Genomic DNA, 11,149 nt, shown 5'->3' with positions numbered 1-11,149 from the left:
TACATAAAAATGAGACTATTAAATTAAGAAACTCTAAAACGATATATATAACGATTATCGTTATAACGTCTTACTAGGTACATATGAATCATATTAAGATATTGATACACTTGGTTAATTATGTTAAATGATAAGTAAATATATCATTAAGTGTATTAACAATGAACTACATATGTAAAAATAAGACTACTAACTTAATGATTTTGAAACGAGACATATATGTAACGATTATCGTTGTAACGACATTTAATGTATGTAGATCATATTAAGAGATATTCGTACATCATAATATCATGATAATATAATAATTTAAAATCTCATTTGATATTATAAACATTGGGTTAACAACATTTAACAAGATCGTTAACCTAAAGGTTTCAAAACAACATTTACATGTAACGACTAACGATGACTTAACGACTCAATTAAAATGTATATACATGTAGTGTTTTAATATGTATTCATACACTTTTGAAAGACTTCAAGACACTTATCAAAATACTTCTACTTAACAAAAATGCTTACAATTACATCCTCATTCAGTTTCATCAACAAATCTACTCGTATGCATCCGTATTCGTACTCGTACAATACACAGCTTTTAGATGTATGTACTATTGGTATATTGTGATGACCCGGGAATTTTCGACCAAATTTAAACTTAATCTTTATCTGATTTCGACAAGATAAGCAAGGTCTGTAATAATGGAGTCTCAAAAAGTTTGAACTGTTCTTATATTCAACTGACCTTCGACTGCTCTCGATGATTCACGAATAACTATTTGTAAAGAGATACATATATATTTAAGTATAAATAGATATAAATAATAATTTGGAAAGATGGTCACTATGAATGTTTAGACACATTTAACATTTCACATTCTTATAATATTCATATTATATTATTGTTTGTTAACGGCATTTGTATGTATATGTAAATGATTATATGCATATATAATATGGAAAGTGATTAGTGAATTGTGTTGATTGAATGATTAAACTTTCTATATCTATGTAATATACACGTACATGCATATGCATTTGAACCCCACTCTTACATTTTCATTGCTAACCAATTCTCTTATTTTCTTCCGGTGACGCTCAACAAACCCCACAACTCAAAATATATCCCTTTACTTTACTACTCACCATCTTTTGGTACACCTCACCTTCTATTTATTTCTTTTACTTGACTAACATATATGACCAAATTAGATTCACGAGATTAAAACTGTATTGGTTGTTGAATGCTTTCCACTATCTATATCTATTTGTCTTTTTATTCTTAACCTTTAATAATGGTAAATGGATCTATACATATATGTTTGTTGTCAACAAACTGAAGAATACACTTGCACACATCAAGCATCATACACCTTTACATATATGTTATTTATTTTTCTTATTATTCTCAAAACCTTCTTTCTTTTAACAACAACCAACCAAGTATCCCACTTGTAATTACTTTTGCTTCTAAGAATTTAAAAACCAAAATAATATCACCTCATCACTAGTCCTATCTCCGTATGTTCTATTTATGATCAATACCAAAGCCACAACAAAACAAATACTTTAAATCAACAAACACACTCAAGTTAACTTAACCAACCCCACTATCAATATAGAATCAATTTGATAAGGTTAGGATTCATCCAACAATTCTGTACCTGTTCCTTTCAGTAATTTACATATATATATATATATATATATATATATATATATATATATATATATATATATATATATATATATATATATATATATATATATATATATATATATATATATATATACATAAAGAAATTGATACAAAACATATTAAGTATATTAAAAACATCCACACCTTCCTTGTTTTTCTTTCTTCATGAACTCATCATTTAAAAACTATCAAGCCTCCATCACATTTTATTATTATTACCTGTTGGGATCGTGGACTCAAACACGACCATCATCATCGTGATCTCCATGGTTGTTGCTATCTGTTGCTGTATTCTGTCTAAGAACCAAACCATCACCCATTTTGAGCACTTATAACCCTGCAACTTGCAGCTGCTGTACATGTCTCTATTCCTGCTTCTCTATCGTGAACCCATGAAACAGGATGACCCAATACTCATCAAACTACCTTTACTCACCTAGCACCATCCAAGACCACCAAACTAGAACAACAATCAAATTTACTTCTGTTGCTGTGGGACTGCTGCTGCTATATTATGAAACCAAGAAACAACATCATCACCATTCTAAATTTTCTGTTTTCATTTACCATAAACAAACCACCACTAAACCATCCATTATGTACTTCAAACTAGAGCTTTCTTCCTGTTACAAGCCACCACAAATCCTACATTTTATTCGATTGATATATTATGCTATTGCTAATGAACCGACACCCCAAAACACATTTATACGGTTGCTGTTACCTTTTCTGTTTGGTCAGCCAATGCCACCACAACAACCATCTTGATCGATCAAATTCAAAACACCACAATTATTGTAAGCTGCTATACGATTTTTTTTCTGCTGCTTCCTGTTATTCCTATTTTATATATCATATATAAACAATCGAACCAAACAAATTTTGTACATGGAATTAAAGCTAAATGAATTGAATTATTAACTTACAATGATCGATGATAATTAACAAGATATATATATATATATATATATATATATATATATACTTATATAAATAAATAAATAAAAAGTATACCAAATACCTACTTGATCGATTACTAGATTAGGATAGATTGATATTGAATTGAAGCAATCTTTGTTACTTCACGCTGCGTGATTAATCTTTTCTTAATATTGAACAGACATCAACCGAAACACCAACCACCACTTCAATTTGTCTAATTTTATTCGATGACGATGATGATTTGGATTGGTGATGTCAATTGAACGATGATGATGATAACCTAGTATTCACCGATGATTGTTTCTTGATTTAATTATCTTCTGACGAATCAAAAATCCCTAAAACCTGTTATTTCTTTTCTGTTGTTCGATCTAATTGGGGAAGAAAGTTAAAACGCGTGATTATTTGGTTAGGTACTCCGTATTAATATTATTAATATTATTATTATTATTATTATTATTATTATTATTATTATTATTATTATTATTATTATTATTATTATTATTATCATTATTATCATTATTATTATTATTATTATTATTATTATTATTATTATTGTTGTTACTATTACTATTACTATTATTAACATTAATATATTTATTAACATGTATTATTATTATTATTATGTATTATTAGTATTAAGAATTTTTATCAAAAATTGGTGTTTTTATTGTAAAAAAATAATACAAACTTTTTATTTTATAATTAATAATGTCTTTATTAAAATTTCTATATACTTTGTTATTATTATCATTTTATTATCAAAATTAACATTTTTATTAGTATTGTCATTATTATTATTATTATAAGTATCATTTCTTTCATTAACATTATAATTATTATTAATAATTTAATTATCATTATCATTATTATATTTATTGGTAACATTATTATTTTCATAACTATAATTACTATCATTATTAAAGTATTACTATTACCATTATTAATATTATAGAAAAAAAAATATAAGTATATATATATATATATATATATATATATATATATATATATATATATATATATAACCTTTTATTTATTATTAATAGTATTTTACCAAATAAATACTAGTTACCTAAAAGTATACTCAATACATATAACATAGCTATATTAATATTTTTTATAACAAATATTAAATATTTATCTAAAGTATATATAAAATAAATGAACTTAATTAATTACTAAAGCCCATAATTATAAAATATAACAATTATATCACTAATAATAGTATGTAGATTTATTCGATTACAATTATATGTGTTAATATATATAATCGAATATAGGTTCGTGAATCCGAGGCCAACCCTGCATTGTTCAATTGTTTAATGTCGTCATATGTATTTTTACTACAAAATACATTAGGTGAGTTTCATTACTCTCCTTTTAAATGCTTTTGCAATATATTTTTTGGGACTGAGAATGCATGCTCTTTTATAAATGTTTTATGAAATAGACACAAGTAATCGAAACTACATTATATGGTTGAATGATCAAAATCGAATATGCCCTTTTTTATTAAGTCTGGTAATCTAAGAATTAGGGAACAGACACCCTAATTAACGCGAACTCTAAAGATAGATCTATCAGGCCCAACAAGCCCCATTCAAAGTACCGGATGCTTTAGTACTTCGAAATTTATATCATGTCCGATGGAGGATCCCGGAATGATGGGGATATTCTTATATGCATATTGTGAATGTCGGTTACCAAGTGTTCAATCCATATGAATGATATTTTTGTCTCTATGCATGGGACGTATGTTTATGAGAAATGGATATATGAAATCTTGTGGTCTATTAAAATTATGAAATGATTATTTATGTTAAACTAATGAACTCACCAACCTTTTGGTTGACACTTTAAAGCATGTTTATTCTCAGGTATGAAATAAATCTTCCGCTGTGCATTTGCTCATTTTAAAGATATTACTTGGAGTCATTCATGTCATATTTCAAAAGACGTTGCATTCGAGTCGTTGAGTTCATGAAAGATGGTCTTTTCAAAAATAAATGAAATGTTTGTAAAATGTATCATATAGAGGTCATGTACCTCGCGATGTAACCAACTGTTGTGAATTGTTTGTAATCGATGTGGACTTTGTCCGGATGGATTAGGATGGGTCCTTTCAGTTGGTATCAGAGCGGTGGTCTTAGCGAACTAGGTCTACATTAGTATGCATAACTGATAAGTCATTAGGATGCATTAGTGAGTCTGGACTTCGACCGTGTCTGCATGTCAAAAGTTTTGCTTATCATTTGTGTCGAAGATCATCTGCTTATCTGTAATGACCCGGAAATTTCCGATCAAATTTAAACTTAATCTTTATATGTTTCCGACACGATAAGCAAAGTATGCAATGTTGAGTCTAGAAAATTTTGAAACGATGTTCATATATTCAATTGACCTTCGACTGCTCTCGACGATTCACGAACAACTATTTGTAATTAGATATGTGTATAAATATATAAATAGATAATTGAAGATATAATTTGAAATATTATATGTTGTTGTTATTAAAATTAATTATATAAAGAAAAATAAAAATAGAATATTATAATAATTATTATTTAAAACATATCTATATATAAATAAAGCATATTAAAAATAAATATTAAATGATTGTAGACTAGTTGATGTTCTGATTGATTTTAAGCAACTTAAATTCAAACTTATATGATTTTAAAATAAACGGTGATTCGAAAATGAGTTCTATAAATTTTAGGCTTATTAAAAATGTATTTAGGATCTAGTTATTAAATTTTAACACTTTTTATATTTTACCCATAAATGAGAGGGACAGTTGATGTAATTTTTATTAATAAATTAATGATCGAATTTTATACCATAATGATTGAAATAAATAAAGGAATTTAATTTAAAAATTTCGGATTTTTCTTAAAGACTTTTATTCGCCACTGAGTAACAACGGTGTACAAAATAATAGTCCGTAAAAACTGTCGGTAGATAGATTACAAAACCTTGACTATTTCTCTCACACGTTTATTATATTATTAATATTATATCTCAAATGGTCCCGTGAATTGATTTAGGAATTGAAATGATATTGTTTTTGTAACTGATTGATTGATTGAGAGTATCTATTATTACATTAAACTATTTCTTCCACTTGTTTCAATTATTTTTTTTCCATGAACTTAATTTACTAGATAGTCACTGTGCTCGATTGGTATTATTATCGAATCATGAAGATATATAAAATACGTATACATATGCTTTATCTTTTATTTCCTTCTATATTATATTACTCTCTTCGTTTTTGTTTTGCACAACACCCTCAACCTTCCACCACCATGGTTCCACCATCAACAATCACCTTAAATCATCCACCTCTCTTTCATCACTCTCACTAGCTATTACAGTTACCAATTGTTTCATGTTTCAGCTATTTAAATCGAAACCACAGACAACCTCCACCACTTTAAATCACTACCTTTATGTATTTTCGTTTTTATTCTGTTTCGAATAGACCAAAACAGCTATCCATTGATTGCTACTACTTTTCCTTTATTTAAGAGATAAAGGAGTGCTATTTTATTTATTCATAGCTGTCAAGGATTAAAGTGAGTAGAACCCACTTGCTATATGATTGAACGTACTCGTTATAATATTAGTTGTGGTAGGGCCTAAGAGAATTAGCATTGGGTCTCATTATGCGGTTTGTTATATCCCAATTTCTCTTCCTTTTACTAGTGGACCGAAAGAATTGAGCCACATAGTTTTAATATGATTTGAACCTTGGATTACCATTTACAAAACGCCATACGTCCACCACCTTTCTTTTATTGATAACATCAAAAAAACCATACACCACTCAACCATCATATGTACTGTTATAGCCTTTCAAACAGACCCAAACACCATCCTAGCTGCTGAAACAATTACCATGATCGATCCGTTCACTGTTATATTGTCATCCAAAAACCCATTTGTAGTTCTACTATTGATCGCTGCTACAACCCGCTTTGAACCACCATTAAAACACAGTGTACGATGATGAAGAAAATTACTTGTTTCAATTACACTCACCTGCAAACTCTGTGTTTCGATAATCTCCATAAAACCGAAACCTATATATGTGTTGCTTCGTGAAATTTATACAAACTGAAACCTCATCGAAATACTGCTGCTGCTACCTCTTTGTTTCCTGTTTCAAACGAATCCCAACAGATGATATATCGTTGTTTATATACATATATATATATATATATATATATATATATATATATATATATATATATATATATATATATATATATATATTTTATATAGAACATCACCTTACCTCTATTGAATACCAAATTGGTGTTACTACTTTTGCTTTGTTATTAAATAAATTCAACCACAACTTGGCTATGAATTCCTTTTTGTTGGCCGACACCTCTAAACCAAAACCTCACACAAATCGCCATCACCTAACAAACCTAGACAACCACCACCCTTGAAGCAACCATCCGTACCCCTTGATAACCATCTTCAAAAACCATTAGAATCACCACCATAACCGTCGCTGTTCTACAGCCATAAACGCTATGGAACCTTCATAAATTGCTACTGTTATCTATCTTAATCTATTCGCTTCTCTCTTCCTTTTACGGTTTCTGTTTCTAATATAGATGATGGAAACAGTGAAAGATTAATTAGTGATGATTATGTTTGTGGGATAATGGAAGATGATGGATGTTAGATGTCACGATGAGGTGTGATCACTGGATTCACGATTGACGGCTTTATTCCCACTTCTATCAATTACAGGGTATATTTTTTTTTCTATTCTAACGGACCAAATTAAATAACCTAATCTAATGATATTGGGCTTATTTAGTTATGAAGTGTGGGCCGAGGGGTTTATGCTTGGTGGGCCGAAAACATTTATGATCTGTTGGGCCGAAGAACGGGTTAAATATATGAAGGTTTGATATTAATCAGTATAACGGGTGTGGAGTAACGGTTTAGGGGTGTCTGTGTCTAGCAAGAGGTCGTGGGTTCGATTCCGGGCAATGGCACTTATTTTTTTTGGAACTTTACTTTGAGGTAGTTATTTATTTATTTATTTACTTATTATTGTTATTCTCTTATTATTATTATCATTATCATTATCATCATTATTATTATTATTATTATTATTATTATTATTATTATTATTATTATTATTATTATTATTATTATTATTATCTAAGAAATATTAGATACATAAAAATATATTTGCTACATAATATATAATATATTAGTATTATATAAAAATTATAAAATAAACGTATTAACACTAATTATATAAATATTTACATATAACAAACTATTGATTTTCAACATAATACTAATCACACACACACACACACACATATATATATATATATATATATATATATATATATATATATATATATATATAAAACTATCTAAATATTAGTTATTTTAAATGAATATACAAACTAAAAATATAAGATATATAATTTAAGATATAATATATAAATTTGTTCGCCTACAATTATGTGTGTTAATATATACATAAATGCTATAGGTTCGTGAATCCGAGGCCAACCCTGCATTGTTCAGTTGTTCAATGTCATTATATGTATTTTTACTACAAAATACAGTATGGTGAGTTCATTTGCTCCCTTTTACTCTTTACATTTTTGGGACTGAGAATACATGCGCTGTTTTTATAACTGCCTTATTTAAATGTTTTTGAAAGATAGTTTGAATTGCGAATACATGAAATGCTTTTATAAATGTTTGACGAGATAGACACAAGCAAAACATTCCTCGAATGAATTATTATGCAGACAGAAGTTCTGCGAATTATTATTGAATTATGTGGACATGATAATTGCCACCATCGAATTATGTGGACATGATAATTGCCACCAATTGATATGAATGTTATGTATCGAGAGAATGATTTTATACACAGGTTGTGTGTATGTTATTTTTGTGCACGAGATATGTGTACGGTTACTAAGATTTATAAAAGATGATTTCGTACACGAGAAAAGTGTACTGTATTTAAAAGATATCGCATGTACATTACAGGTGGGTATAGGGTTCGGGCCCATTTGTACCATGCAGGATTTAAATCTTGCGGTCTATCAAAATGATGAATTTTATTGTTTTACGATAAACCTATGAACTCACCAACCTTTTGGTTGACACTTGAAAGCATGTTTATTCTCAGGTATGAAAGAAATCTTCCGCTGTGCATTTGCTCATTTAGAGATATTACTTGGAGTCATTCATGACATATTTCAAAAGACGTTGCATTCGAGTCATCGAGTTCATCAAGATCATTATTAAGTCAATTATAGTTGGATGTATTATGAAATGGTATGCATGTCGTCAACTTTCAATGAAATGAAAGTTTGTCTTTTAAAACGAAGGCAATGTTTGTAAAATGTATCATTTAGAGGTCAAATACCTCGCGATGTAATCATATGTAATGTTCTCGTCCATATGGATTTGGTCGGGGCACTACAGGTGGTATCAGAGCGGTGGTCTTAGCGAACCAGGTCTGCATTAGTGTGTCTAACTAATAATTCGTTAGGATACATTAGTGAGTCTGGACTTCGACCGTGTCTGCATGTCAAAAGTTTTGCTTATCATTACTAGTCGGAAATCATCTACTTATCATCCTTAGAAAATTACCTGCTTATCCTTCTTAGTCTAGACACATCTTAATGCATTGATTGCATGAATAGTGTATAGACAAAACTCATATCTTAGCGTATCTATTACTGTAGACTTTCTCTGACACGTTTCCTTAATTTCATCCGTAATCTGCGGGATCTTCTGTACTATGTATAGGTATCCTATGTAATTCAAATATCATCCGATATCCGAAAATCATTTCATATCAAAAAAAAAATCCTTTATTCAATTGCACGCAATGGAACTCACAACTAGTTCAAGTCCCTCGGATTCCGATATGGAGTCCCACTCCAGCTCTGAAAGCAGCGTCACCAAAATGAATCAATCAATCAGCTATCCCCAATTCATCTGATGAGTTCGTAGTCTACTCAATCATTGGAGACAAGAAGAAGGCGATCCTTTCCACCAACCAAATTCACTTTTTTGCGAAGAACCTGAAGCATTTACCGGTGAACCTATTAGAAACATCATTTTCACCCTCATTTTCTGAATATCTCGCTATGATTATATAATATCTCAAATTCAAAACCTTATTCACCGCTTGTTCCAACCGCCAATCATCCCAGAGTAATAGAAGAAGTCAACGAGCTTCGCACCCGAGTTGTAACCTTGAAAAATATAGTGCAAAATGTACCAGCTTCAGCAACATCACCGGCACCAACAGTACCACTAACAACCCAAGTTTCAACATCACACGCCTCAACATCGCAATCTATACCTCGAGCATAATATTCGTTCTACATCTTGTTCTACATCGGTTATCTTCATTCTACATGACGTTCTATATCATTGATCTTCGTTCGACATGATGATTATGTAATCTATAATATTTTAGAGATTATGTACTCTAGTTCTAACCGTAAATCGGATGAGTTTAATATCATATTAACTCATTAACTCCATGATTACATCTGAAGAAAATATATATGCAAGTATATTTTCATAAAGATTGTAAAAAAAAAAAATTCTTTTGTACAAACTGTTAATGGTGAAAATATTTTAACGGGTAGGTAATACCCGAGGAATATTTAAGATTTCACATTAATAAGTTACACTGTACATCCTTCAGTTCCGATTCAACAGTCATTTTCTATCCTACTTACATCCACATATATATGAATCCGCTCACCACAGAATAATCATTTTCATTCAAATTTCATATTTGGATTTTGACCTATCAGAATCCAACAAGTGGCATAATGAAGAAAACATTTGACGGAATAAAATTTGTTAGAAACAAACAAATTAACTATGAGGAATTTTGTTAAGAATCCACGCTAACAAAATCCTAGCTAACTGTTCCTAGCTAACTGTGGACTAATCAACTGAGGACTACCAACAGTGGACAATTAAAATGAATTAAAATATATATTTTTAACATATAAAACTAAACAATACTTCAAGTTTGCCACTTGATTTTATCTTAAACCTCATTTGTATCTTGACGATTCCAATTTGCGTTCAAACCTTTCATAATTCTTGAAAATACCTCAATCGAAAGGATGAATCAACCGCACTTCATCTACGGAAGAAAAGATTTACGCATATAGTTATGCACCTGAAAAATTCTCGGAACCTGTATAAAGGTTTAACACGTATCTGTGCTAGCTTCTTTGGCATTGTTATTCTCGAAAATAACAACGCAATTTATTTTCAAATTACCCAATTTTGTGACAGCTCCAGCAAATCAACTTCAAGTTTTTCATTCGAATAAACCCTATTATAAAGATTACTCCTTCATAATCGTTACCGGGAACCGTTTATATTCCACCACATTAGTATTAAACTTACCAGCAACTTCATTACTCATAGACTTAAGTCTCTCTGAAGAACCATTATGACTGTTCA

Source organism: Rutidosis leptorrhynchoides, chromosome 4 (assembly GCF_046630445.1).
Source record: "Rutidosis leptorrhynchoides isolate AG116_Rl617_1_P2 chromosome 4, CSIRO_AGI_Rlap_v1, whole genome shotgun sequence".
NCBI classification, from domain to species: domain Eukaryota; kingdom Viridiplantae; phylum Streptophyta; class Magnoliopsida; order Asterales; family Asteraceae; genus Rutidosis; species Rutidosis leptorrhynchoides.
Note: the sequence above shows the minus strand (reverse complement) of the source record.